Source organism: Chiloscyllium plagiosum, chromosome 27 (assembly GCF_004010195.1).
Source record: "Chiloscyllium plagiosum isolate BGI_BamShark_2017 chromosome 27, ASM401019v2, whole genome shotgun sequence".
NCBI classification, from domain to species: domain Eukaryota; kingdom Metazoa; phylum Chordata; class Chondrichthyes; order Orectolobiformes; family Hemiscylliidae; genus Chiloscyllium; species Chiloscyllium plagiosum.
This window is the reverse complement of record NC_057736.1, coordinates 8,237,709-8,245,612: the sequence shown is the minus strand read 5'-3', so window position 1 is coordinate 8,245,612 and position 7,904 is coordinate 8,237,709.

Here is a 7,904-nt window from a genome sequence, read left to right as displayed (position 1 = left end):
GGTGCGGCTGAGAGTCTGGGCATGCATAAAGGATCTCACAGGCAGAACTCTTCTCACCACCAGCCAAGCCATGTCTTGGTGCTTGTTGGAAAGTTCTGGCGATGAGGCATTCTGCCAAATGGCTTTGACAGTCTGCTCAGGGAACCGCTCGATAGGATCCGCCCTCTCCTTTTCCCGAAGGGTCTCAAGGACACTACGTGCTGACCACTTCCTGATGGACTTGTGGTCAAAGGAACCCTCTGTGTGAAACTGTTGCTCCAGGGCTCACTCAGCTTCTCTGCCATTTTCTATTTCCTATCACACATTTCCCTGTTCCTACCTGTCATAGACACATTTTTGCCCTGTGCTAATCTTTACCTTATTCCATACGTAGATGAGGTTTTACATTCTGTTTCCATGTTTCTTACTATTTTACAATCACATTTTATTCTCTCTCTCTCGCTCTTTGTAAGCCTCTTCATTTTATTTAATATTATCTTTAACTGCCCTGTTAGCAATGGTTCTCTTGCTTTTCCTGTTGGGTGTTTTTTCTTGAAGGAATGTATATTTTGAAAATCCCAATCATTAATTATTTAAATGATGTCCATTGCCTTTCTACTGTTGAACCTTTTAATGTGGTTTTGTAATGCACTACAGCCAATCTCTTCCTTCTATGTTTATAATTGCCCTTTTAGTCCTAATTGCCATGGTCTGTGTGTGTAAGTGGCCTGATATCTCAGTGTGTAGATTAGACTGTTGTAAAGGACACAGTTTAGACAACATCCATTAAACACTCCAACACTGCAGGATTATAAATGCTATTGGCCAGCCATTGCACAAAGGAACCAGAAAAGAAGAATTTCAATCAATCTACAAAGCCACGAATCTCAAAATTAACTGTACAATGATCAACATTAATGCTACCAGCAAAATCTGCAGGAATGGTGTCAACATTCTAATATCCACTCTTTACAAGCGACTCAGAGACTGATCTACATCATTTAAAAACTTTGTATCATTTTTGAAGTCTTCCTTTTCCTGATATGTGTGTGCATTATTGTGTCTTCTCATATTTAGAATCTCACAAGCTCACACTTTCATTGACTCAGGAAAACCTGATTAATTTGATTCCTTTTAAAACATAAATTAATTTGGTTCTGGGAGAAATGTATCCACAAAGGAGGTGATCCTTTATAAATTAATCTTGTTGTGGCCAACCAAGGGGCAGGTGAATAAAGAAGGGGAACCAAGGGTCATCCTTCCTCACCCATGAGCATGTCAATGTGCGCTATCCTATCTGGAATCATGACAACTTGGGGAAGCTTGCCGAGAACCTTGTCATGACAATGCTTAGGTGTGGGAATTTCTGCATTCTGTGAATAATGGATATTTTCCAGCGAAGAGACAGAAAGCATAGACAGTAGCACTGTCCTTCTGGAGACTGCCTAACTGTGATAGGAGGGACAGTTATTGTTTTTGCACTTAACCATCACTTCTTTCTACGGTGTATAAATTTCTCCCTGAACCCCTCTGCCTTTCTATTCTCTATTAAATAAACTAAACCAGGCCAATTCCATTGTACTGGGTAACGAAGTAAAGAACTGGGCAAGTTTGGTGTGGTTACCTCTACCAAAGACTGCAATGTGGACATGGTGAACTGCAATAGACTTGAAAGGAGATTGGAGATATACAGGAGAGAGATGTAGGTGGGGTATAGATGTGGGTGAGTTTTGACGTTATTGAAAAGAAAAAAGAAGAACAAGCAGCAAAACCAGCTGAATGGTGCTAAAAGGCACTAAACTGTTATCACTGATCAGTTACTTGTTCTGTGATAGTTTTATTTATTCATTTGTGGAATATAGGCATCATTGAATGGGCCAGCATTTATTGTTCTTCTCTTATTGGCCTTGAGAAGGTGATTGCAAACTGCTTCTCTGAATGATTTGAAGTCCATATGGCTAAGGTAAACATAAAAAATGCCATTGGGGAAGGAGTTCCAGGATTTTGTCCCTGTAACATTGAAGGAAAAGAAGTATGTTTCCATGTTTGGATGGTGAGTGGCTTGGGAACTTGCAATGATGGCGTTCCCATGTATCTCTGCCCTTGTCCTTCCAGGTAGTAAACATTATGGGTTTGGAAGCTGCTGTCCTACCAGCTTTAATGAGGTAAGGATTCTGATGGTCATCCTAGGCCGTCTCATTATGCTTAGAATCAGCTGCCTTTTCAGAGGAGACTTCCCATTCCTCTATCTCATCATGTCTCAATATATGCCCCTCCCCTGTGTTGAGTCAGGTTATGGAAGATACAGCATTCAATTATGATGGGGACAGTCTGCATTGCACCACATTGTATGGCCTATCTGGTCCATACATCAGAATCTTATCTTTGTGGTCTCTTCTCCATGGCTCTTAGGCTGATTGCTGTAAACCTCACAGACTGACAGGAGCACACTCTCTCTACCAGGCAGATAGCAGGAAATCCCTATCAAAGAAGCACATCCTCACCAGACATATCCTTCCTCCTCTTCACTGCCTTTGTGGTTGTGTGTAACTCAGACAATGATAGTCACTGTCTACCACTTTCATGGCCTTCTGCTGTTCAACTATATACAGTCCTCTGCAATTTCTGTTAAAGCCTGTTGTTTACTCAATTTGAGAACTATAGAGCCATAGAAAAGAACAGCACAGAATGAGGCTATTCAGCCAATTGTGTCAGTTCCAGTTGAATAAATGAACAATCTGTTTTAATTATTTTAAGTCCAACATCACCAGTGTTATTGGGATGGTAACCAAGTCTTTTGTATTGAAATGTTTAAGTGAAGCATTAGTTGAGCTAGTCGCTTCAAAATTTACAATGATTCTGGGTCTATATAAACTGAAAAGCTTGACCAAGCTTGAATTTTAAGCAGTTTTAGAGTCAATAATTGAACCTTTTGTTGCAAGATTAGTTAAACATGCTTTCTTGACAATTTTTTCAAGGCTGAAATCAGTTGAGCATATAATTCCAAATTAAAGTCCCTGAGGGTTCAATAGTTTATCCAGTGAATGTAGAAAATATAAATCCAACAATAAGTTCAGTGCTGAGTCTTTACATTTCAATACACAACAATATTCCAATTATCAAACTTGAAAAATATTCTAAAATAATGTACAATTTAGGATAATTTTTCGTAGGATATGCTTTTCCCCCTTCTCGCCTTCATTTCAAATTTTAATCCATATATCAAGATATTGATGCACTTTCTAGCTCTTGGCATTAATTGGCATTATAGAGGATATGTCTAGTGAGGATGTGCTTCTTTGATAGGGATTTCCTGCTGTCTGCCTGGTAGAAAGAGTGTGCTCCTGTCAGTCTGTGAGGTTTGCTGCAATCAGTCTAAGGGCCATGTAGAAGAGACCACAAAGATAAGATTCTGATGTATGGACCAGATAGGCCATACAATGTGGTGCAATAAGCCCGCATAAAGTAGAAACCCTCAAACGACATCATATAACTGACTAATGTTTCAAGGGAAAAAAGTCCCACAAAAAAGTTGAATATGCTCATTTGCTAATAAACTGATTTTCAAATATCTATCAGAATATCAGTTTTGAAAAATCAAACAATACACTTTGAAGAATAGAAAACATCACTGTTGCTGTTTCACTCCTTAGTGATCCATGTAACGAACAATGTTTCCCCTTTTGTGTATTAGACCAAAAACTGCCTTCCTTTATTACAATATCAGTAAATTGTTATTTTGGATGCCACATTGATGATTTGGCCTTTGTGACAATCATTTGGAGTATTCAATGCATGAAGTCATACACCACAGAAGCAGACCTTTTGGTCCAACGAGGCCACATTGACCATATTCCCAAACTATACCAGTCCCACCTGTCTGCACTTGGCCCATATCTCTCCAAATCTTTCCTATTCATAAACTTATCCAAATTTATTTTAAACATTGTAATGTTACCTGCATTCATCACTTTCTCTGGCAGTTTATTCCACACATGAATGACTCTTTGTAAAAAAAATTGCCCCTTTTGTCCATTTTAAATCTTCTCCTCTCACCTTAAAATATTGTCCCCTTGTTTTGAACGGCCCCACCACTGAGAAAAGACCTTTGTCATTCATCTTATCTGTGGCCCTCATGATAAAACTCAATAAGGCCACCCCTCAACCTCTTACGCTCCATGAAAAAATCCCAACCTTTTCAGTCTATTTTTGTATCTCAAGCCTTGCAACAGTTAGGCAAAATGTTGATTAAGGATTATTGTTCAGAAATTCACTGCAGCACAGCAGATAATTGTCCAATCTTGAGAGAACATTAAGTAATGCTGTGAGATGATAGCCAAATCTGAGGTTTGTACAAATTACATGAAAGTCGACCACTGTGTGTAACAAAAAAACATCGATGGGTTGTGTTGCTTGGCTTCAATACATTGAAAATCTGTATCATTTTCTAACTTCAGATCTATGTAAAACCTGCACAAAGATACAATGAAATTGTTCACAGTAGTGATAACTGCACAAATTTACCAATAATTCTTTGGATATAATTAAGAGCATTTGCATTAAACAACCTGTTGTGGATACTCATTGGAGTGACCAGAAGAATTAGTCTGATATTTAGCTTAACTACTCTTCAAAGAACCATCTGGAATTTTCCAAAAAACAAATTGCTTCTCTCAATCTGACCCAGATCTTTGTTTTCTTTGCCACTAATTTTACTCTTGCAACCCGCCATTTCCAGAACAAGAGCTAAAAAATGAATCCTTAACTTAAAACCAGAAAGTGAGCATAACTCAAGACGGGTCAAATCAGTTAATTCCTGAATGAACTATCATCCTGAATGAACTATCATGCTGGTGTTGAACTCTCTGTTCATGAGGCAACACTCCTCTGTAACTCAAGGAGTCGGGGAAGGTCCTATGGCACAATTCCAAGCTGAGCTGAAAATCCTCCATGTACTCAGGCCAACATTCTTTGTTCAAGGAACACCACTGAAAACAAATTAAGTGGCCATTTGTCAGGTTACTGTTTCTGACAGTTTGCTAATTACATTTTACTGTATTTCTTACATAACAATAGTCAGCTCATCTCAAACAAAGTTAAAAATCACACAACACCAGGTTATAGTCCAAGAGGTTTAATTGGAAGCACTAGCTTTCGGAGCGACGCTCCTTCATCAGGTAGTAGTGGAGGGCTCAATCCTAACACGCAGAATTTATAGCAAAAACTTACAGTGTGATGTAACTGAAATTATACATTGAAAAATTGATTGTCTGTTGAGTCTTTCATCTGTTTGAATACCATGATAGTTTCACTTCTTTCATGTGTAAATCACAAAACCCAAAAGTTGCATTCTCAGGTTAGCTGTTAACAATGGGTGATAGCCTTCCACTATCACCTGATGAAGGAGCGACGCTCCGAAAGCTAGTGTGCTTCCAATTAAACCTTTTGGACTATAACCTGGTGTTGTGTGATTTTTAACTTTGTACACCCCAGTCCAACACCGGCATCCCCAAAACATGAAAAGGAAACAGAAAACCTCAGCGAGAGCGAAAAAAATAAATTCAGAATCTTCATGTCATTTGACAATAATAACAATAATTAAGAAGAAGACAACAGTGCAGTGACTGGGGGATTTCTTGTGCTGGGGAAAGTTTAGACAATGCTACAGAAAGGTTTACCTGCGCCCAGCCACACACCCTGTCAATGTGGGGCACCCTGGTACTGTCTCAATTGTTCATGTTATGATTTCGAATAGACCTTTGCTTTAATTGTCCCCGAGGTGACATAAACTGCTGTATAATTGAATGTAATAGATTTGCCTCCGTGGGATCAACGGCATTTCTGATCCGGCAGAAGTGTTACGGTAGGAAAAGACGGTTGGCATTTACAAAATATCTTCAACGCAGAAAAGCGCTTTGCTGGAGCGTTGACACTGAGCCACATACAGTATTAGCACCAGTGACCAAACATTTAACCCACGAGAATGTTTCTAAGGGACAAGGGAGCCAGACCCTGGGAGGAGGGGAGGTCCAGAGGTTGAAGCATAGGCTGGCACTCCCTGGTAGACAAATAAAAATTGCGGATTCAGTCAAGCTCTGCTGATTTAGCGCGTCTGCCTCTTGCAAATTTACTTAGCCTCACTAAACTTATTGCACACCGTTTTACGCATTGTGAGTCCAGTCTTCATTTGTTTTTTTAATGTTTGAAAACTTCCTGAGGCTGGGTATGCTGCTCATTCTGTACATGTACAATCTGCTTTGTTGGCTGGAAAAATCGCTATTTACACGGTTTTTGTGAAACATATCCCCTGTAAATGACTTAATCTCATTTACAGTGAGGCTAGAGTTTTAGGAGTTTGGAGATCATGGAGGGTTGAAGGGTTGCAGGAGTCGAGCAAACTGATAGAAGTCTTTTAAAACAAGGGTGAGACGTTTCTTATTAAAGATATTACACAAATGAATATAATTTTCCTGCCCACGTGTTTAAAGCATTTAGTCACCTTGTGTGTTTACTTAATGTTTAGTTTTGCAATACTGAGCAGTAACTGTTGTTTAGCTCCAATTAGTAGTCCTAATCCAAGTGGATTGCAAATTTTCTGAGACTACTTTGGCATGTGCCCTTGCACTGCTTGAGTTTCATTTCAGCTGCACTATAATTACACAGGAGCAGAAAATAAACAAAGTTTTAAACTTCTTGCTTTCAAAATTTAAAAAAATACACTTTATATCGGATAGACTGAGTTTATGACATTTCAGTAGAATTAATGACACAGAGATCAACTATTTGACCAAGCAGGTCCATGCTTTTGTTTATCTGCATATTTGCCATTTAAGGAGGCTGTTGAGGATGTTGTTCTCCACATTACTAGAGTCCAAAATATATTGCAGGCAGGAGTGCAATAATGTTTCAGATTTCAGCCACAACTATAAAGACAGGTTGTGCTTAAAAGAAAGGCTTCTCGCTGTTATTAAGTGACACAGGGCTGGTCAGTTTTAGAGCTAAATGCTTTCTGGAGAGGATTTCGTAAAGGTTTGCATTATCTTTTCAATTGCTAAAAGCTCTACCCAGGCTTTTTGGATTTGACTGTGTTGTTGCACTCTTCGCCATCTATCAAAGTGATCCAGAACTCTGCTATTTGCAACTATGGGCCAATTTTCATCCATTACAGCTGTAACTCACTGAACCTACATTTTTGCTTTCGACTATGCAACACCTCAGTTTCTAAGATTCTTATCATTGCTTTCAAATCCCTCCATGACCCTGTCTCTTCCTGTATTTTCAACCTCCTCCAAACTCGTCATCCTCAATTAGCTGTGCATATCGAATTCTGGCCTCTTGAGCAACCCTGATTTTCATTGCCACTATTTGTAGCCATGCCTTAAACTAGACAGTTCTGAAGCTTTGAAAGTTGCTCCCAAGCCCCCCTCCATCTCTTTAAATTCTTACTCTCTCTTTAAGACTCTTCTGTCCAATGTTTTGATTATCTACTTGTACAAGTGGGCTCAGTGTCATATTTTGTTTGACAATCCTGTGAAAAACCTTGGGACATGCTTTTGGCATTAAAGTGTTACATAAATGCCAGTTATTATTATAATGGAAATGCTAAATTAGAAATTGTTCAAACCTGATTTCAAATCCAAGCATTACCATGTGCTGAGGTAGACTTGGATATTTTTTATTACAGCAAATGTGGAGGATAAAGTACAATGGAGCAAGGTGCAAGAGATGAAAACAGGAATGTTATACCAGGACAGGAGTTTGACCTCCTTAGTGTAATGGAATGGAAGGATGAAATTGCCACACTGCCTGGCAGCATTTTAAAGATAATTTATTGTTCTATTTAGAATCCAAGCCGACCGTGTTCCCAAACCAAACTAGTCCCACTTGCCTGCATTTGGCCCATATCTCCCTAATCCTTTCCTATT